Source organism: Bos taurus, chromosome 19 (genome assembly GCF_002263795.3).
Source record: "Bos taurus isolate L1 Dominette 01449 registration number 42190680 breed Hereford chromosome 19, ARS-UCD2.0, whole genome shotgun sequence".
In the NCBI taxonomy this organism is placed as follows: Eukaryota; Metazoa; Chordata; class Mammalia; order Artiodactyla; family Bovidae; genus Bos; species Bos taurus.
Genome location: NC_037346.1, coordinates 39,404,117 through 39,427,780, shown reverse-complemented (window position 1 = coordinate 39,427,780; position 23,664 = coordinate 39,404,117).

The following is a 23,664-nucleotide window of genomic DNA, read 5'->3' as shown; positions in this document are numbered from 1 at the left end:
TTATCTCTTCTTGTTATTCTTTGCAACTCTGCATTCAGATGTTTATATCTTTCCTTTTCTCCTTTGCTTTTCACTTGTCTTCTTTTCACAGCTATTTGTAAGGCCTCCCCAGACAGCCATTTTGCTTTTTTGCATTTATTTTCCATGGGGATGGTCTTGATCCCTGTCTCCTGTACAATGTCATGAACCTCATTCCATAGTTCATCAGGCACTCTAGCTATCAGATCTAGGCCCTTAAATCTATTTCTCACTTCCACTGTATAATCATAAGGGATTTGATTTAGGTCATACCTGAATAGTCTAGTGGTTTTCCCTACTTTCTTCAATTTAAGTCTGAATTTGGCAATAAGGAGTTCATGGTCTGAGAGAGCTTCTCCATCTTTGGCTGCAAAGAATATAATCAATCTGATTTCGGTGTTGACCATCTGGTGATGTCCATGTATAGAGTCTTCTCTTGTGTTGTTGAAAGAGGGTGTTTGTTATGACCAGTGCATTTTCTTGGCAAAACTCTATCAGTCTTTGCCCTGCTTCATTCCGTATTCCAAGGCCAAATTTGCCTGTTACTCCAGGTGTTTCTTGACTTCCTACTTTTGCATTCCAATCCCCTATAATGAAAAGGACATCTTTTTTTGGGTGTTAGTTCTAAAAGGTCTTGTAGGTCTTCATAGAACCGTTCAACTTCAGCTTCTTCAGCATTACTGGTTGGGGCATAGACTTGGATTACTGTGATATTGAATGGTTTGCCTTGGAAATGAACAGAGATCATTCTGTCGTTTTTGAGATTGCATCCAAGTACTGCATTTTGGACTCTTTTGTTGACCATGATGGCCACTCCATGATAAGTTATAAATTTCAGTCCTGGCAGCTAAGGGTTTGCTTTCTCATACCCCTTTATTTCCTATTTGTTAAAATTAATTAAAAATTTTGTATTAAATCGTGTTCACATTTTATCATGATCATGTAAATACTATTGACTATTTGTCAGTTATATATACTGTGATAGCATTTTCTTTCTTGAAAACTTTTCTGAAGAAAATTACCTCATTATCTCACTTGTGTATTTTTCTTTGTGCCTGTTGAACAATTTGAACTTCAACAGTCTCAGGGTGCAATTACACGCTTGGCCAAACCTACCAAATTAATTTTTCAAGGAAGTTCTGACAGCCTGTATCCTTCTGTTTCAGGCTGTTTAGACCTGCCATCCAGCTTGGGGTGCCTTGCAAATTCCTAATCCTTCTCCTCTAGGCTGGATTCTTTGTTTCCTGGGTACTGTTTTCCTTTTCTTAGTTTCCTTCTTTGTATGGTCAAAAATAACCCCCAGGAGCTTCCTAAGAAAGAATATATGGGAGGCAAAAAGTCCTGGTGTGTTTGAAAATATATTTATTTTACCTAAACACTTGAGAGATAGTTTGAGAATAAAATTATTATTGAGAATTTTTTTTCAGAAGTTTGCAAATAACTGTCTTCTAGCATCTCTTGGTAGATTTGATGGCGTTCTTATTTCTATATGTGAATGCTTTCTGTCTATAAAAATCTTAGAATCTTTGTTCCTGATGTTCTGAAGTTTTTCAATGATGTACTTGGTGATTCCTTTCAATCTAGAGACTTAATATTAAATGTTATTATTATTTTAAAATTTTTTATTTTTTATATTTCTTTTTATTTGTTTATTTATTTGGCTGTGCCAGGTCTGATCTTCAATCTTCATTGCAGGATACGGTAGTTGCATCATGTGGAATCCAGTTCCATGACCTGGGCCTCCTGCATTGTGAGCCTGGAGTCTTAACAGCTGGACCACCAGGGAAGTACCAAATTTTATTATTTCTTTGATACTTTGTTCTCTTTCATTTGCTCACTGGGGAAATTATCTTTTCTCTCTTACTGTTCCTTTGTCTCACCACCCCCCGCCCTGCCCCCTGCCCGACTCATTTGTCTTTTTGTCATACTTTCTAGGAGATTTACTCATATTATCTGACAATGTTAGCTTTTTGATTTTAGTTTTCTCATGGTTCCAACTGGTCCTTTGTTATTACATCCTGTTCTAGTTTTATGGATACTGGTTAGTGTCTTGTTTCTTTAAAATCAAGGGTATGCCTCTTACACTGTTGGTGGGAATGCAAACTAGTACAGCCACTATGGAGAACAGTGTGGAGATTCCTTAAAAAACTGGAAATAGAACTGCCTTATGACCCAGCAATCCCACTGCTGGGCATACACACTGAGGAAACCAGAACTGAAAGAGACACGTGTACCCCAGTGTTCATCGCAGCACTGCTTATAATAGCCAGGACATGGAAGCAACCTAGATGTCCATCAGCAGATGAATGGATAAGAAAGCTGTGGTACATATACACAATGGAATATTACCCAGCCATTAAAAAGAATACATTTGAATCAGTTCTAATAAGGTGGATGAAACTGGAGCCTATTATACAGAGTGAAGTAAGCCAGAAAGAAAAACACCAATACAGTATACTAACGCATATATATGGAATTTAGAAAGATGGTAACAATAACCCTGTATACGAGACAGCAAAAGAGACACTGATGTATAGAACAGTCTTTTGGACTCTGTGGGAGAGGGAGAGGGTGGGATGATTTGGGAGAATGGCATTGAAACATGTATAATATCATATATGAAACAAGTCGCCAGTCCAGGTTTGATGCATGATACTGGATGCTTGGAGCTGGGGCACTGGGACGACCCAGAGGGATGGTATGGGGAGGGAGGAGGGAGGAGGGTTCAGGATGGGGAACACGTGTATACCTGTGACGGATTCATGTTGATATATGGCAAAACCAATACAATATTGTAAAGTTAAAAATAAAATAAAATAAAAGAAGTATACAGATAAGCAGAAAAAATAAAAAATAAAATAAAATCAAGGCTATGGTTTTTCCAGGGGTCATGTATGGATGTGAGAGGTGGACTGTAAAGAAGGCTGAGCACTGAAGAATTGATGCTTTTGAACTGTGGTGTTGGAGAAGACTCTTGAGAGTCCCTTAGACTGCAAGGAGATCCAACCAGTCCATCCTAAAGGAGATCAGTCCTGGGTGTTCATTGGAAGGAATGATGTTGAAGCTGAAACTCCAATACTTTGGCCACCTCATGTGAAGAGCTGACTCATTTGAAAAGACCCTGATGCTGGGAAAGATTGAGGGCAAGAGGAGAAGGGGACGACAGAGGATGAGATGGTTGGATGGCATCACCGACTCGATGGACATGGGTTTGGGTAGACTCTGGGAGTTGGTGATGGACAGGGAGGTCTGGCGTGCTGCAGTTCATGGGTTCGCAAAGAGTCGGACATGACTGAGCGACCGAACTGAACTGAACTGAGGTATTCTTCTTCTCCAGGAAGTGTTTATTTTTCCCTTAAAGTCCTTTCTTCTGCTGTTTCTTTTGGTTTGGGATTCTTGTGCTGAGAGCATTCACCAATTAACTCCATAGGATAAAGGCTACTGGAAACTCTGTGTTCTTGGGTAGGGCTTGCTGACTGGTGAACTTACTTGTGAGAAACCCAATGCTGAGCAGTTTTTTCATTTGGGAACTTCCAAATGTCTGTATCTGTGGATCACTATCCCCTACATTCCTCAGTTCATTTAGTTTCTCCATAGAAAAATTCTGAGATCTCCGGCCTAGAATAAACACACTAATGCTATCATTTTGGGAGTAGGACAGGGAGGAAGAAGGGAATTAGTGATCCTGTTTTTTAATAAGCAGACATTCAATTAATCCCCACCGCAGATTCTGAAAGCCCTTGGCAATCCAACTGGAAGTAGAGGAGTCTCTCAGGTTCAGTCGCTTCAACAAATCTTTCACCTGTGGGACTGGAAATTCAGAGATTAAAAATCTCAACTGCTCCTTATACAGACTTTCACCAAAATTCCCTATTTGCAGCCCACCTGGTGGTGCCGAGTTCCTAGTTTTCCCAGGGTTCCTCAACTATCAGTTCTCTTCTCGATTCCTCTCCAGCTCTCCCTCTTGGAACCCGCGTTTCACTTTCTGTATGTATGGATTTGACTACTCTAGTGCCTCATACAAGTGGAATCAAACAGTATTTGTCTTTTGTGTCTGACTTATTTCACTTAGCATAAAGTGAAGATTCAAGATTCCTCCACGTTGTAGCAGGTGTCATAATGTTAGGAGAAACACGGACTGAAACCATCTACCCTGGCCAGGCACCGTAGTAACCATTTGCATGATTTATTCTACAACAGGAGATTTTGGAAGGAACATGAAATTAACAAGCCACCACCAACTGAAAAAATTTGGGAAAGGTCAAAAGGAGATGTTCGGGGAGCGAGCTCCGCCCCTGGCAAAGGTCATGAGGAAGGAGGCTTGGCATACAAGGCGGGATCAAGCCTCAGGAGTCTCCCTGGGAATTCTCGAGCATCTACCCCCAAAACCAGAGTCTGCCTACTTTCTGCTTTGTGCTTTCACCTACACCTCTGACTTTACGGGGGGCTGTCCCCCACTACCTCTCTCTGAAAAAAGAGTTAGCTTACAGCTCCAGTTAATAATTCCTGGGTGTGACAGTGTTTCAACCTACAAACTCCTTTGGAAGTCCTCTAGCCTGCCTGAATAGGTTTTTTCCGGCAACATGTGATTGTTCAGAGCCTCCCAACTGTGAGAGGCAGGAGATGTTCTAAACTGTCTAAACACAGATTCCTTTGAGCAGTTAAAAGATTGATTAGAAATTGTATTGGTGAAGGGTTTTTCACTTGTTGGGCCAATGTTTGCTGCTAAGTCTCCATATCCCTTACCTGCTGTGTCCCTGGCAGTGTATTGATTAATATAATTGGTGTAAATAGTAGCTTTAATGTTTGTAACCTGGGACCCTTGAGTTAATTATTTTTCTTGTTATAGCCCACCACACCTTTGCTCTGTAGGAATGCAACTTTATCTAATGCTTTTTGGAGGCTGGCGCCTGACTTTAGAATAATCACCTTTAGAGAAAAATAAGTTTCTTAAAATGTTAACAGGCCTCCGGGCCAGAAGATGATGCAAATCACCTAAACTTTTGCATATGATAAGTTTGCAGGAAGAAAGCCTGGCTTACTGCATGACTCTACCCCTTCCCCCATTATCCTCTATGCATAACTTATGGTATAAAAACTACTTTGGAAAATAAAGTGCGGGCCTTGTTCACCGAAACTTGGTCTCACCATGTCGTTCTTTCTCTTACCTTCTGGCTGAATTATTCAGCCTCTTTTTTCCACTGAATTTCCTCACTGAGCTATCCTTATTTCAGCCTCTTTTCTCCACTGAATTTCCTCACTGAGCTATCCTTATTCTATTACTCTTTATATCCTTAATTAAAGTTTAATTAAGCAGTTGTTTCCTGATCCTCGCTGATGCCGTCCCCGCTTCGAATTCCCTGGATCCACCAGGGCTGGACCCCGGCAGAGATGCCACATTGTCCTACCATCCTCCCAGAATCCTCCTGGTTGGAATCTGTCTTGGCTGACCAATGTGTGTGCCACCAGGATGGAAGGACCCTGAGTCAGAATGATTGGCCAGAGACAACCTGGAAGCTTATCCCCTTGCCATAAACCTGAGACAGAGAGCCACACGGCAGAGCAATCTTCCTGGGTTCCCTTACCTTCCTGCTCTCTGCCTGGGCATCCCATCCCAGTAAAGTCTCTTGCTTTGTCAGCAAGTGTGCCTCTGTGGACAGTTCATTTGAGACTAGAAGGGGTCCTCCTTCCTGCAACAAGAATTTCATTTCTTTCTAAGGCTAAATTTATATATACATATATATGATATATAGCAATATATTAACATATAATAATTATTATATATACATACATTATATTATATTGCATTGTAATATATTATAATATATAATATATAATATATATATATATATATATATACTCAGAAGGGGAATTGATGGGTCATATGATAATAATTCTATATATAATTTTTTGAGGAACTGCCATATATTCAGAGATATTTTTGAATTATTTATACCTAGTGGGACCCAGACCTCCACACTTGTTTCTTTATCTTACAGGTCATTAATATATATGTAATATAATAAAATAAATATATAATATATATTTAATATATATTATATAAATATAATATATACATATATAATTTTAAATAAAAATATAAATATATAGAGAAAATATATAAATAATATATTATATATTATATAATTTATCATTATTGTGATATTATATTATAATATATTATATATTATTATATATGATATTATATATATTTTTAATAAAAATATATAAATATACACAGAGAATATAGATAATATATTATATACTATATTTTTATATATTATGATATTATATTATAATATATTATATATTATTATTATATATGGTATTATATATATATATATATATGGCTTCCCAGGTGGCTCAGTGGTAAAGAACTCGTCTGTCAGTGCAGGAGATGCAGGAGACATGAGTTTTATCCTTGGGTCGGGAAGATCCCCTGGAGGAGGAAATGGCAACCCACAACAGTATTCTTGCCTGGAAATCCTATGGACAGAGGAGCCTAGTGGGCTACAGTCCATGGAGTTGCAAAGAGTTGGATGAGACTGAGTGCACACACACACAAACACACACACACACACATGATATGGTACAGGGGCTTCCCTGGTAGCTCAGATGGTAAACAGTCTGCCTGCAATATACACAATTCGTATGTATGTGTGTATTTATATTTTGTATATATATATTTTTTTTTTGTTTATCCATCCATCAGTGGACACTTGCATTGCATTGCTTTCAGCTATTGGCTACTGTGTATAATACTATGAACAGAATGAACAGAATATACAAATATTTGTTTGAGTGCCTACATTAGTTTCTTTGGAGCATATACTCAGAGGTGGAATTGCTGCATCATATGATAATTCTATATATAATTTTTTGAGGAACTGCCATATACCCAGAGTTATTTTTGAACTATTTATACCTAGTGGGACCCAGGCCTCCACACTTGTTTCTTTATCTTACAGGTCATTTTAATATGCTTTCAAAATGTAGTGTACTGCCAGAGTCAACACTTAGGTTTCAGCTTCCTCTTTTCTGCTAAATCATAGCCCCCACCATCACCACTTTCCATGTTCAAAAACTGACCCAGCTCTTCTCTTCCCTTTTCAGTTCTCTTTTTTCCATGTCAAGTTATATATGTTATTGTTTTGGCAGAGTTTTGGGAGGGAATGAAGCTAAATACACATGTTCCGTGTTTGTTTCTCATGCTAAATTCTTTTTTTTTTTGGAAAGAGGTGCTGTGCTGCGTGGCAAGTGGGATCTTAGTTCTCTAACCAGGGATTGAACTCAAACTGCCTGCAGCAGAAGCATGGAGTCTTAACCACTGGACCTCCAGGGAAATCCCAATAATTATATTTATATGGATTTTATTTATTTTTGGCTGTGCTGGGTCCTGTTGTTGAGTGGGCTTTTCTGTAGCTGTGGCTAGTGGGAGCTACTCTTGTAAAGCGTGGGCTCTAGGGTGTGAGGGCTTCAGTAGTTGTGGCTCATGGGTTTAGCTGATTTGCAGCGCATGGGATCTTCCTGGATCAGAATGAACCCTGCATTGGCAGGCAGATTCTTTAACACTGAGCCACCAGGGAAGCCCTATATTTATTTTTAAATGTGTATAAATGTGGCCCGTCTCTTGAGTTGGAATTTCTTAGGAGCAACAGCTTTGCTGTGCTTGCTCTCTGTAGTGGCCAGGAGTCCTCTTCCATTCTCACAGTCACTCGTTTGCTCATGTAATCACAATACAGAATGCCTACTACATGCTCGATACACACTGGTTGCTCCTTATAGGACGGCAATCGTTAGGCAAACAACAGACATAACTCTACCAACATACACACTGGGTCGAATGAAAGCTGTCTTCTCAGTTTCCTGCCCTTTTTGTTGTGTCTCTGTTTTGATAGACACATGCTAGGACTATAATCAAAGTTGCTTTCAACATACCTAGCCACCTCCACCTTTTAACACTAGTAATTAAAAGGCCACCCTTTTAATTAAGTCTTGCAACACTTAACAGAATTTGGACTTATTACAGCACAAGTAGAACATTTCATTGCCCAGCACGAGCCCTAACTTCAAATCCTCCTGCTCCCTATGCAATCACTACACCTTTTTTTGTCTCTTAATAGTTTCCTAGAAACCTGGTAGCTTTGAGTCCAATTCTACCCAGTGTTGCTGAGGAAGTTTTTGAGAAAGTTCAGCTGAAACAAAACTTAATTAAACATCAGAGTGTGGAAGAAGGGACTTCTTCCCTCCTTTTGCTCTCCTTTCACTGGCTGATGGCCACGTGCTGGTGGGGGTCAGAACTCCGTGATGGAGTATTTCAGCACAAAGCAGCTGGCTCCTGTTTCAATTCAGTTTTTTTCCACAAAAACCCCTCCCTTTCTAAGAGACACCTTAAACCCACCTGGCATCACTTTTACAGGCTTGTTTGTAGAGTGATAACCGAAAAGCTTAGATATCCCTTCCTGTGCCACTTAGTAAGAATTGCTTCAGTGGATGGACCAGGTGCCACACACTCAGTGCTATACTTTGACTTTGAATCTTGCCCCTCAGTTTGCCCCAAGGGTGGGGTGGGTACTACAGGTATATGCAGTTTGACAATAACTGGTCAACATGTCACAAAAACATCTGAACCACAGAGTGAAAAAATTACCTTTTTTTCAATTCTTTTTCGTTCCTGAGTAACTTAAGTGAAAAATTGTATGAGATCATCTCTCTAATGAGAGACCTAAAAGAAAGGTCACTTCTGAAACCTATATTTTTTTAATCAATGAGAGTAGATGTAAATATCTAGCTAGTGTTTAATAATATTGCATTTGGCTTTTCATTCTGTTTATTGCAAGTGATACTGATTTTCTTTTTTTTAATGACAGCCTTATTGATATAAATATATATGATACAATGTACCTATCAAACACACACAATTTAATGGTTTTAGTATATTCAGAGTTGTGCAACCCTCACCACAATCAACTGTAGAACCTTTTATCATCCCCAAAAGAAACCCCATATCCATTAGTAATCACTCCCCGTTTCCTCCAATCTATCCATCTGCAGATAACCACAGATCCACTTTTTGTCTCCACGCGTGCATACGTGCTAAGTTGCTTCAGTCGTGTCTGACTAACTTTGCAACCCTATGGACTGTCCAAGGGGTTGCAAGAGTCAGACACAGTAACTAAACAACCACCACCATGGACTGTAGCCCACCAGGCTCCTCTGTCCATGGGATTCTCCAGGCAAGAATACTGGAGTGTGCTGACATGCTCTCCTCCAGGCTCTTCTGCCCATTAGAGGTCAAAGCACGGTTATATATGGTTTTGAGACTGAGGGATGTAACATTGACAGTTTACATAATCCAGGTCTACAGGTACAATGCAAGCAGTGGGTGAGTCACGAGTCACAGGATTAAGAAGGAAGGTTATCTCCTGAGGAGTTATGACCCTTGATGAGATTAAGAAGGAACGTTATCTCTAAGGATATCGTTATCTCTAGTTAATGCAGAGGCACAATACCCACTAAAGGGGAGGGAGGAGGACCAGATGGACAAAGAAAATTTTTATGTCTAAACTTTTCTTGTCTTCTTGTTTTGTTGTTTGTTGGCCACGCTGCATGTAGCGTATATATGTGGGATCTTAGTTCCCCAACTAGGGATCAAATCTGTACCTCCCGCAGTGGAAGCAGAGTCTTAACCACTGGACTGCCAGAGAAGTCCCCCAATTTTTCTTGTCTTGTTATAAAATGTGAGTTTTATTTCAGCGCTATGAATATTCATATATAACTTTTTGTATGGATATATGTTTTCATTTAACCTATGTATATATATTGAAGAGTGGAATGCTGTGTCATTTGGTGACTATGTTTAACCTTTTGAGTACCCACTAGACTGTTTCCAAAGGGTTGATTTTCCTTTACAGCTATGAGAACTAATAAGTGAATTTAGCAAGGTTGTAAAATATAAGGTTAATGTACAAAAATTATGTTTTTATATATGAAAACAAGTTTCTCCTACTCACAGACTCAGTTCTAACCACCAAATGTGTGAGAGTTTTTCTCACATCAAGTAACTCTCTGGTTCTCTGTGGATATCAACTGGGTGTCCAACATTAAATTTTTTTCCCTTTTTTTTTTGACTGTAACCATTCTAGTGGGGCTGACATGGTTTCTCCCTGTATTATTTTATTTTATTTTTTAATTGCACCACATAGCATGTGGGACCTTAGTTTTGTAGCCAGGGATTGAACCCGAATTCCTTGCATTGGAAGCATGGAGTCTTAACCACTGGACCACCAGCGAAGTCCCCAACATTCAATTTAATTCAGTTCTGATACTTTCTACCTAGAGTCAGCATCCACAGGATGAAGGACTCAGTCTCATTCGAGTGTCCCCCCACCCCTGAAACTTCAGGTACCAAATGCAAGTCCAGGTTGTCACCTGTACTTCTGACCAACCAGCTATGTATCATTGGTTCCCATACTTCTTCAGTACCACAGTTTGCTAGAACAGCTCACGGAACTCAGGGAAACAGTTTACTTACTGTTAGTCGCTTACTTATGTCCACTTCCTTGCGACCCCATGGACTCTAGCCCACCAGGCTCCTCTGTCCATGGGATTCTCCAGGCAAGAATACTGGAGTGGGTAACCATTCCCTTCTCCAGGGGATCTTCCCGACCCAGGGATCAAACCAGGGTCTCCTGCATTGCAGGCAGATTTTTTACCATCTAAACCAGTGGGGGATTCTCCAGGCAAGAATACTGGAATGGGTTGCCTGGAGAATCCCCACGGACAGAGGAGCCTGGCGGACTAGAGTCCATGGTGTCACAAAGAGTCAGACATGACTGAGCGACTAAGCACATAAAAGGACACAACTGAGAAAGAGCCAAATGGAAGAGAAGCATAAGGAAGGTATGTGGGAAGGAGCCCGAGGCTTCCATGACCTTTCTGGATGGGCTGCCCTCCCAGCATCTCCACGTGTTCACCAACCAGGAAGCTCTGGAATCCTTTCAGTTAAGAGTTTATTTTAAATGGACACTTCATTATGTAGGTCTGTCCGCTGCTGATTAACTCAAACTCCAGTCTTTTTCCTCTCCCATGCAGTCAGCAGGTGGGGCTCAAATATCCAACCTTGTAGTCTCAAGGTTGTTTCCCCTGGCAACCAGCTATCCTGTAGTAATAGGCGGGTTGAAAGAGGCTTGTTATGAATAACAAAAGATGCCCCTTTCATCTTTATTGCTCTTATCCCTTAGGCAATTAGAAGTGGATTAAGAGCTCCTGCTAAGAGATGAATACCAAATATTTCATTTCTTATTTCATCACAATATCACAATTTTGTTGTTCTTCAGTCGTTCAGTCTTGTCTTACTCTTTGTGACCCCATCCGTGGACTGCAGCGCTCCAGGCTTCCCTGCCCTTCACCATCTTCACCCTGCCCTTCACAAATGTATACCAATATTGGGCTTCCCAGGGGGTGCTGTGGTAAAGAACTTACCTGCCAATGCAGGTTAGTGGTAAGAGACAAGAGTTTTATCTCTGGGTCAGGAAGATGCCCTGAAGGAGGGCATGGCAACCCACTCCAGTGTTCTTGCCTGGAGAACCCCATGGACAGAGGAGCCTGGCGGACTACAGTCCATAGGGTCACAAAGAGTTGGACACGACTGCAGAGACTTAGTACACACCCACCCATTGAATCACTCTGTTGTGCACCGCAATTTAAATAGTGTTACAGGTCAATTATACTTCAAAAACAAACAAATAGACTAGTAAAAAAGAGATCAAATTTGTGGTTACTGGAGGTAGCCTGTGGTGGGTAGGGTGGGGGAACTGGATGAAGGTAGTCGAAAGGTATGAATTTCCAGTTATAAAATAAACAAGTACCAGGGATGTAATGTGGTTGTTCAATTGCTTAGTCATGTCCGACTCTTTCCGACCCCATGGACTGCAACACACAAGGCTGTTCTGTCCTTCACCATTGCTGGGAGTTTTCTCAGATTCATGTCCATTGAGTCGGTGATGCCATCTAAACATCTCATCCTCTGCTGCCCCACTGTCCTTTTCCTTCAGTCTTTCCCAGCATCAGGGTTCTTTTCCAGCGGGTTGGCTCTTTACATCAAATGGCCAGTGTACTGGAGTTTCAGCCTCAGCATCAGTCCTTCTAATAAATATTTAGGGCTGATTTCCTTTAGAATTAGCTGGTTTGATCATCTTGCCATCCATGGGATTCTCAAGAGTCTTCTCTAGCACCACAATTCAAAAGCATCAATTCTTTGGTGCTCAGCCTTCTTTATGGTCTAACTCTTACATCCATACATGAGTACTGGGAAAATCCTAGTTTTGACTATATGCATCTTTATCAACTTCCCTGGTGGCTCAGATGGTCAAGAATCTGCCTGCAATGCAAGAGTTTGATCCCTGGGTCAGGAAGATCCCCTGGAAAAGGGGATGGCTGCCTACTCCAGCATTCTTGTCTGGGGAATGGACAGGGGAGCCTGGTGGGCTACAGTTCATGGGTTGCAAAGAGTTGGACATAACTGAGCAAATTTCACCTTTGTCGGCAAAGTGATGTCTCTACTTTTTAATATGCTGTCTAGTTTTGCCATAGCTTTCCTTCCCAGGAGCAGCATCTTTTAATTTTATAGCTGTAGTCACCATCTGCAGTGATTGTGAAGCCCAGGAAAATAAAATCTGTCCCTGATTCCACTTACTCCTCTTCTATTTGCCATAATATGATGGGACTGGATGCCATGATTTTCGTTTTTTTAACATCGAGTTTCAAGCCAGCTTTTTCACTCTTCTCTTTCACCTTTATCAAGAAGCTCTTTAGTTCCTCTTCACTTTCTGCCATTAGAGTGGTATCAGCTGTGTATTTGAAGTTGTTGATATTTCTTCCCACAATCTTGATTCCAGCCTGTGATTCATCCAGCACAGCATTTTGCATGATGTATTCTGCATATAGGGCTTCCCTGCTGGCTCAGATGGTGAAGAATCTGCCTGCAATGCAGGAGACCTGGGTTCGATCCCTGGGTTGCAACAATCCCCTGGAGAAGAGAACGGCAACCCACTCCAGTATTCTTGCCTGGAGAATTCCATGGACAGAGAAGCCTGGTGAACTACAGTCCATGGGGTCGTAAAGAATCAGACATGACTGAGTGACTAACACACACACACACACATTCTGCATATAAGTTAAACAAGCAGGGTGACAATATACAGCCTTGTTATACTTCTTTCCAAATTTTGAACCATGAGTTGTTCCCTGTCCATTTTTAACCATTGCTTCTTGATTGGCATACAGGTTTCTCAGGAGACAGGTAAGATGGTCTGATACTCCCATCTCTTTAAGAATTTTCTACAATTTGTTGTGATCCACACGAAGGCTTTAGTATAGTCAATGAAACAGAAGTAGATGTTTTTCTGGAATTCCCTTGCTTTTTCCATGATCCAACGAATGTTAGCAATTTGATCTCTGGTTTCTCTGCTTTTTCTAAACTTAGCTTGTACATCTGGAAGTTCTGGGTTCACATATTGTTGAAGCCTAGCTTGAAGGATTTTGAGCATAATCTTGCTAGCATGTGAAATGAGAGTAACTGATGGTAGCTTAACATGATTAATATAATTAACACTGTCAGATGTTATATATGAAACTTCTTAGGAGAGTAAATCCTTAGAGTTCTCATCACAGGGAAAATTTTCCTCTTTCTTTTATTTTGCTTCTATATCAGAGGATAGATGTTGGCAAAAAAAGAATAAAGGTGAAAAAAATGTATTCATGAGAAAGACAAATTCTGCTCAGTTAATAAAGGATATAGAGGTAAATACATCTATAAATATTTGTTGTGAATTTACTATGTGCCAGCAGTGAGATCACAACCTTAGTTGGGAAGACAGAAAATAAATAAATGCATAAATAATCCAATATCAGGTCACGATACAGGGCATAACCCAGGCAGAGGCGTCCCCAAGCCAACAACTTCATTTAGTACTCAGCGACAGCAGCAGGAATGTGCTCATTCAAGTTCTTTGCCAGGTTTGGGAAGCATGCTTGGACCTACAGCCCCAAACCTGCTTTTCCAGCACTCATCAGGGACATCTTGCCCCACTGAGTGGATATTGTGATGATTTCTTTCTGTGTGACTTTCACTGATGCACACGTAGAGAAGAGAGCACATATTAAAAGTGTGCAGTTCAATGAGCATCCCACCCTGAGCACACCTGGGTAACTAGCATGCAGCGTTCCTCCCCAGGTACCCTTGTGGTCCCTCTGCTGCTAATGTTTCCTAGTGTTCTGACACAAACACTATATATTTGTTTTGCATGTTTATAAACTTCATATATAATGGGAATATACAGCACATGAGCAGTACATATGCTCTGGTTTGTTTACTCATCATCACATCTGTGAGATATAGTCAAGTTGTTGTCTCCATCAGTATTTTTTTTTTTTTGGTCATTTTTTTATTGTCTGACTGTGTCACAGTTTATTTATCCATTCTATTAATGGACAAATGAATCATTTCCACTATTTGTTTTATAAAAATATTTATTGGAGTTTAGGGAGTATAGTTGATTTACAATGTTGTGTTGATTTCAGGTGTACAGCAAAATGACTCAGACATATACATATATTCATTCTTTCTTAGGTTCTTTTCTCAATATAGGTTATCAGAATACTGAGTAGAGTTCCCTGTGCTATAGAGTTGGTTGTCTGTCTTAGATATGGTGGTGTGTGTGTGTTCCTCCCAAGCTCCTGATTTATCCCTCCCCCACCCCATGTTTCCCCTTTGGTAACCATAAGTCTGTTTTCAATATCTGTAAGTCTCACACTATTTTTTTTTTAATAAATCATCAATTTTTCTGGTTGCACTGGGTCTTCGTTGCTGCGCATGGGCTTTCTCTGGTTGCAGAGGGCAGGACCACTCTCTAGTTGCGACGTGTGGACTTCTCACTGTGGTGGCTTTTCTTGTATCGGAGCACAGGTTCCAGGGTGCATGAGCTTCAGTGTTTGCAGCGTGTGGGCTCAAGAGATGGGGCACACGGGCCCAGTTGTTCCAAGGCACATGGAATCCTCCTGGACCAGGGATTGAACCCATGTCCCCTGCAGTAGCAGGTGGATTCTCACAGCTCTCACACCTCACATTTAAGGCAGTAAAGTGAGAAATTTCATGTTCATATTATATATTCAGATAAAAGGGATTCTCTTTTTTTGTTTGTCCTGCCATGTCAAGTCGTAACCTCTGGGCTCCCAGGAAATTCCCTCATTATTCTTTTAATATGTTTTTTCTAAAAAAAGAATATAAGCGAAATAAAAACATCCCAGACAACCAAAAAATAAAAAAATAAGATAGCATCACAAAAAATAAAAACTTAGGAATAAATTTAGCAAAAGATATGTAAGATCTCTATTCAGAAAATGACAAAGTACTGCTGAAATTAAAGAACACTCAAATAAATAAAAGAATATACCATGTTGAAAAAAACAGAGAATATACCATGTTCACATATTGAAGACTCAGTAGTGATAGGGGATGTCAATTCTCCAAACCCATAGATTCAGCACTGCTGCTGCTGCTAAGTCACTTCAGTAGTGTCCAACTCTGTGCGACCCCATAGACGGCAGCCCACCAGGCTCCCCCGTCCCTGGGATTCTCCAGGCAAGAATACTGGAGTGGGTTGGCATTTCCTTCTCCAATGCATGAAAGTGGAAAGTGAAAATGAAGTCACTCAGTCGTGCCCGACTCCCAGCGACACCATGGACTACAGCCCACCAGGCTCCTCCGTCCATGGGATTTTGCAGGCAAGAGTACTGGAGTGGGGTGCCATTGCCTTCTCCAAGATTCAGCACAATCTCTCTCAAATTGCAGCACTTTTAAGTTGTCAGGCTGATTCTAACATTTATAAGGAAACATAAAAGTCCTAGAATAGCCAAAGCTATCTTCAAAGAAAGGACCAAAATTGAATGACTTAACATGACTTCACTTTCACTTTTCACTTTCATGCATTGGAGAAGGAAATGCCAACCCACTCCAGTATTCTTGCCTGGAGAATCCCAGGGACAGAGGAGCCTAGTGGGCTGCCGTCTATGGGGTCGCACAGAGTCAGACACGACTGAAGCGACTTAGCAGCAGCAGTAGCAGCAGCAACATGGCCTGCTTCCCATACTCTATAAAAAGCATGGTAATCAAGACAGATGGTACTGGCATAAGGATTGACAAATAGACCAGTGGTGGAGAATCGAGAGCCTAGAAATAGATCCCACTTATTTGATCATTTGATTTTTACCAAGGCACCAAAATAATGCAATGGGGAGAAAAAGACTTTTCATAAATAGGTGCCAGAATAACTGGATATCCATATGGAAGAAGATGAATCTCATACCATACACAAAAATAAATTCCAGAGATGGCTCATTACTACCTAGGGTAAACCCAAAATGGAGTGATGGGAGCTAGTTAAGCCTAGAGTTGACTATGGTTTCAGTGATATCCAGTAGTGTGTACTATTCAAGTCTCTCTAGAATACAGGAAGACTCCTTCTTAATAACCACAGAACCAGCCAAATGCTATGGGCTAATGGCCCACCACAGAGAATACAGATTGGTGAACTGGAGACTATGGTTATGTTCTGTGCACTGCCGCTGCTTAGTCACTTGGCTGTGTCCAACTCTTTGTGATCCTTTGGACTGTAGCCTGTCAGGCTCCTCTATCCATGGAATGGAATTTTCCAGCCAAGAATACTGGACCGGGCTACCATTTCCTACTCCAGGGGATCTTCCCAACTCAGAAATAGAATCCACATCTTCTGTGTCTCCTGTATTACAAGCAGATTCTTTACCTGCTGAGCCATCAGTGAAGGCCTTTATGCTCTGTGATTCCTGTTAAAAAACAAAATTTAGGACTTCTCTAGTGGTCCAGTGGTTAAAAACCTACCTGCCAATGCAGGGGACACAGATTGAATCCCTGCTCCAGGAAGATTCCATGTGCTGTGGGGCACCTAAGACTGTGCAACATAACTACTGAAGCTGGCATGCCCGATAGCCTGTGCTCTGCAATGAGAAGCCACTGCAGTGAGAAGCCTGCACATCACAGCTAAAGAGTAGACCCCACTTACCACAACTAGAGAAAGCCCTAGAAAGTCCTGCAACTAGAGTGCAGCAGCGAAGACCCAGTGCAGCCAAATATAAATAAATTTATTAATAATCAATGTGTGGATCACAACAAACTGTGGAAAGTTCTTAAAGAGATGGGAATACCAGACCACCTGACCTGCCTCCTGAGAAATCTGTATACAGATCAAGAAGCAACAGTTGGAACTGGACGTGGAACAACAGATTGTTTCCAAATAGGGAAAGGAATACATCAAGGCTGTATACTGTCACCTTGCTTATTTAACTTATATGCAGAATACATCAAGTGAAATGCCAGGCTGGATGAAGCACAAGCTGAAATCAAGATTGTGGGGGAAAATATCAACAACCTCAGATATACAGAAGACACCACACTAATGGCAGAAAGCAAAGAAAAACCAAAGAGCCTCTTGATGAAAGTGAAAGAGGAAAGTGAAAAAATTGGCTTAAAACTCAACACTCTGAAAACTAAGATCATGGCATCTGGTTCCATCACTTCATGGCAAATAGATGGGGAAACAATGGAAACAGTGACAGACTTTATTTTCTTGGGCTTCAAAATCACTGTAGATGGTGACTGCAGCCATGAAATTAAAAGACACTTGCTCCTTGGAAGAAAAGCTGTGATCAACCTAGACAGCATATTCAAAATCATAGACATTACTTTGCCAACAAAGGTCTGTCTAGTCAAGGCTATGGTTTTTCCAGTTGTCACGTATGGATGTGAGAGTTGGACTATAAAGAAAGCTGAGAGCCGAAGAATTGATGCTTATGAACTGTGGTGTTGGAGAAGACTCTTGAGAGTCCCTTGGACTGCAAGGAGATCCAACCAGTCCATCCTAAAGGAGATCAGTCCTGAATATTCATTGGAAGGACTGATGTTGAAGCTGAAACTCCAATACTTTGGCCACATGATGCGAAGAACTGACTCATTGGGAAAGAACCTGATGCTGGGAAAGATTGTAGGTGGGAGGAGAAGGAGATGACAGAGGATGAGATGGTTGGATGGCATCACTGACTCGACGGACATGAGTTTGAGTAAGCTCCAGGAGCTGGTGATGGACAAGGAAGCCTGGCGTGCTATAGTCCATGGGGCTGCAAAGAGTCGGACATGACTAAGCGACTGAACTGAACTGAACTAGCCCATAATAATCTTCCCTTAAGTTGCTGAATGGAGGAAGGAAGAAAGGAATGTTTCCTAATTTGGATGAAGCTTTTTAACTTAATCCCACCTCAATAGATCCCTCTTCCACCACTTTCTGCAAGAATTCATGTCTAAGCAGACCATTTGATCAGGGCCCATACTTGTTAACCTGATTTAGTAGCTGTGGGGCTATTTGTGGTTATTTGACTGTAGGACTGACTGGCACAAGATCCAAAGGAGCATCATTTGGGCATTCATCTCTGGAGTAGCTGAGGAGTAGCAAAGATCTGACTCTACCTTGGGAAGAGCATTTATCAGTTTACAGACTATGGCTACAGTACAATTTGTCCAGTGTCCGACATCCACTGAATGGAAAAATGAACGAATTCATAAATAATGAGTAGCTAGATGAAAGGCAACACAGCTCAGTTGCGGCAATTAATTTCTTAATTCGCCTCTGATATCTCCCCTCTGCTCACTGAGAAAACAGCTGTATTACAGCATTTGTACATAACCTTTATGTTTCTTGGCTTAAAACAAGACCACTTCATTTATTTATTTATCTTTGAAAAATAACTTTATTCTAAAGCAGTGGTTTTCTAACTCTAGTGTGCACATGAATCACACGAAGAACTTTCTAGAATCTGAGGATCTCACCCCTGAAAAGTCTGATTCAGTGGTTCAAAGGTAAAGTCCAGGAATCTGTCATGTTTAAGGAGACCTTCTATGTATTCTATTATAGATCGTCTCAGGTCACACTTTGAGAAACACTGGTGAAAAGAAATTGGCTTATGTAGTTTCTGCAATTTCAGTTATTTCTGCCTCAAAAATAGCCATGTCTTGTTTTCAAGTACTTTCCACCACAAAACTGTGGTACTGTTGTTTTTTAGAATCATTTTCTTCCTGCTAAGGTTTGCTATCAATCAGCCCTAGAAGATAAGCCCCCTGGAAGATAACTTACTATGGATATTGGTAACTTTGTCGGTAGAATTGTTATTTATTAAACACCTACTACCCAACAAATACCACGTAAAATGTTTTACAAATTTTATTGCTTCTAATTCTTACAACTTTGCAGGGTAGGTGGTATCGCTCTTATTTTACAGATGAGGAAAAATCCTCAGGAGGTTGTGTAACTTGTCCAAGGTTATGTAACATACCTGATAGACTTGAGATTGAAGTTCAAGTCAAAGCCATAGCTTTTACAGCATGTTGTTGTTCAGTTGCTCAGTCATGTCCAAGTCTTGGCGACCCCATGCAGCACACCAGGCTTCCCTGTTCTTTACCAACTCCCGAGTGTGCTCAAACTCATATCCATTGAGTCGGTGATGCCATCCAACCATCTCATCCTCTGTCGTACCCTTCTCATGCCTTCTATCTTTCCCAGCATCAGGGTCTTTTCCAATGAGTCAGCTCTTCGCATCAGGTGGCCAAAGTGTTGGAGGTTCAGTTTCAGCATCAGCCCCTCCAATGGATATTCAGGATTGACTGGTTTGATCTCCTTGCAGCCCAAGGGACTCTCAAGAGTCTTCTCCAACACCACAGTTGAAAAGCATCAATTTTTCAGCACTCAGCCTTCTTTATGGTCCAACTCTCACATCTATACATGACTATGGAAAAACCATAGCTTTGACTAGACAGAATTTTGTTGGCAAAGTAATGTCTCTGCCTTAATATGCTGTCTAGGTTGATCACAGCTTTTCTTCCAAGGAGCTGCAGTTACTTAAATGCAGTCTTTTAAATGGCTGCAGTCACTGTCCACAGTGATTTTGGAGCCCAAGAAAATAAAGTCTGTCACTGTTTCCATTGTTTCCCCATCTATTTGCCATGAAGTGATGGGACTGGATGCCATGATCTTAGTTTTTTAAATGTTGAGTTTTAAGGCAGTTTTTTCACTCTCTTCTTTCACTTTCATCAAGAGGCTCTTTAGCTTTTCTTTGCTTTCTGCCATTAGTGTGGTGTCATCTGCATATCTGAGGTTATTAATTTTTCTCCCCATTCATCCAGCCCAGCATTTCGCATGATGTACTCTGCCTATAAGTAAAATAAGCAGGTTGACAATATACAACCTTGATATACTCTTTTCCCAATTTGGAACCAGTCTGTTGTTCCATGTAGGGTTCTAATTGTTGCTTCTTGACCTGCATACAGGTTTCTCAGGAGGGAGGTAAACATATAACCCCATTATTTTTTAACTTTTAAAGCATATAACTCCCTTATTATTACATGAAATTGTTAATATTAACAATTATTTCTATGAATTCATGCCCTATGCAAAACACCTTAGTCTATTGTGATTTCAGAACACAGGGCCTTTAAGGATCATCCATCCATTCATGTATTCATTTAACAACATTAAACAGGACTTTCCAGGTGGTGCAATCTAAAGAATCTGCCTGTCAATGTAGAAGATGCAAGAGACTTGGGTTCGATCCCTGAGTTGAGAAGATCCCCCAGAGCAGGAAATGGCAACCCACTTCATTATTCTTGCCTGGAAAATTCCATGGACAGAGGAGCCTGTTGGGCTACAGTCCAGGGACGTGCAAAGAGTTGGACACGACTGGGCACACACACACACACACACACACACACACACACACACGCAACTACTATGTGCCAGAAAATGTGTTATGCATAAGGGATACAAAGGTGAAGATCTTTAGCATTATGGAACTTGCATGGATGCAGACATATATAGAGGCAATTTTAATACAGAGTAAGTGATCTATAAATTTAATATATATCTCAATAACAATATTAAAAACATCATTTCTGGAACTGGACAAGTTGACTTGAAAGTTAATTTAGAAAAATAAAATTGTAAAATAAAACCATGAAACTCTAGGAAAAGAAGAGTAGCGAGGGTACAGTGGGCCTATATCATTAAAACAAAGCTATCAGGGCAGTTTGATAAGAACACGTGAATAGATGGATTAATGGAGTGGAATAGAGAATTCAGAAACAGACTCAGATACAAATGGGAATATAGTATATGTGTATATGCATGTATTTCACACCAGTGGAGAAAATATAAGATTATTCTATAGAGATGTTGAGATGAATGTGTAGCCAACCAGAAAGACAATTTAAAAAATTCCAAATGGGTCAAAGACTAAAACATTTAATACAAAACTATAATGATACGTAAAGGAAACTTGAGATAAATGAAATGCTGATTGAGGAGGATATAAGGATGGTGGGAGACTTTTATCGCATTGACTTTTTTTTTTTGACAGCACCATATGGCATGTGGTATCTTAGTTTCCTCACAAGGGATAGAACCCATGCGGCTGGAATGCGGCACAGATTCTTAGCCACTGGACCACCAGGGAAGTCTGTATCATGTTGACTTTTATATCTTTTAAAACATATTTACAGGGCCTCCTTGGTGGCTCTGTGGTAAAGACTCTTCCAACCAATGCAGGAAACATGGGTTCGATCCCTGAGCCAAGAAGATCCCACATGCCTTGGAGCAACTAAGCCCATGGGCCACAACTACTCTGCTCTAGAGCCTGGAGTTGCAACTACTGAGCCTATGTGCCACAACTATTGAAGTCCATACACTTTAGAGCCCATGTTCCACAGCAAGAGAAGCTATTGTAATGAAAAGTGCACACACCACAATTACAGAGCAGCCCACACAGCAAACGAAGACCCAGCACAGCCAAAAGTAAGCAAATAAATAAATCTTAAAATATATATATATATATATATATATTTACAATGTATTACCCGTTAAAAACTGTTTTTGTTAAGAGTATTTGGCTAGGGAAATAAAAGTTTAGCTGTAGCGTAGTGAGTGAGAGGTAGGAAGTCTTGTGAGGCTGGAGGAGTCAGAAGAGCCAAGTCATGAAAGAACTGCACGTTGTGGCTTGTGAGATCTTAGTTCCCCAATCAGGGACTGAACCTAGGCTCTCGGCAGTGAAAGTGTAGAGTCCTAACTACCAGACAACCAGGGAATTCCCAGGACTTGACATTTTTAAAATGTGGGTTTTATAGTATGAATAATGGGGAGCTGTGAAACTTGTTAAAGCAGTGGGTTGATAAAATCATATGTTGAGAGAGACACAGCCTGCACTCACGTAGATAGCAAGATATCTCTAAATCTTGGTATGTCCAGTTGGAAATGCCTAATAGCCAGGCTTAAAACCCTGGAGCTTGAAAGGGAGCTATGATGGGAGATAATGAATTTGGGATCATTAGCATATTTTAATAGATGGTAACTGAAGCCCTGTGACTAGATGAGATCACAAGAGGAGAACACTGTGAAAAGGCCTAAGACAGAACTTAAGAGGCAGAATGAGGAAGAAAAAAAAACGTTCCCTGAGAAGGATCTAGAGAATGAAAATTTGGACAGTGATGGGAAGAAATTAAGTAAAAAGTGTATCAGTAAGGAGAAAGTAATCCTAAATACCAAAGGTTAGAGGTAGTCCAGATGAGGGTGAAATGTGGTTTTTGATTTAAATACGAGGAGGGGCGCATTATTGAAGGTCATGGGAAGAATAGTTGAGTGGAGAGTTCAGGTTAAGCCAAAGTTGAAGCGGAAGCATCTTACCTCCACAGTGGAGGTAACTTGCTATAAGTTTGCTAAAGACAGAGAGGAGATTGCAGTAGCTGAGGGAAAGACTTCTTTTTAAAGGATCAAGTATATCTAAAATGATGATGATAGTAAGCCAATACTTAGGGAGTCAGAGGAGAGAGTGAGAAATTGAGTAATACTTAAACTGTTTGGTGTCGCTTCCAGGGACTCCAAAGAGCTCGTAACCATAGTCCTTTATGTCTCAGCACAGAAAGAATTCAGCCAGAGGCAAACTGATGCACAAGAAGTGATTTATTAGAATAGGATGCTTGTGAGGCTTACAAGCAGGAGGGCAAGGTAGTGCTGTGTCCAGGCTACAGTTTTATAATCAAAGGAAAAGTGGGGAAGGGGAGAAGACCTTCTTTGTCTTTCTTCAGTAGACATCATGCTTCTACCATCAGTTCCTACTCCAGGGTGGGCAGGTGAGTTTTCTTGTTCCTATACGATTAAGCTAGGTCCACAAATTATTGTTTTTTACCTGAGCAGAGAGTTGTGACCTAGCGTTCATTAGCTTATTCAGCTCACTGGGCAGGATGTGGATCGCATGCCATCATTCATTGGGGGGCATGTCTCCTGCTTCTGTTGCATGATTTATTGCTAAGCAAGCCTGGTTTCTTCAAGTCGCTCAGTCATCTCTGACTCTTTGCGACCCCCATGGACTATACACTCCATGGAATTCTCCAGGCCAGAATACTGGAGTGGGTAGCCTTTCCCATCTCCAGGGATTCTTCCCAACCCAGGGATTGAACCCAGGTCTCCCGCATTGCAGCTGGGCCACAAGGGAAGCCTGCTTTCTCCAGTAATCATT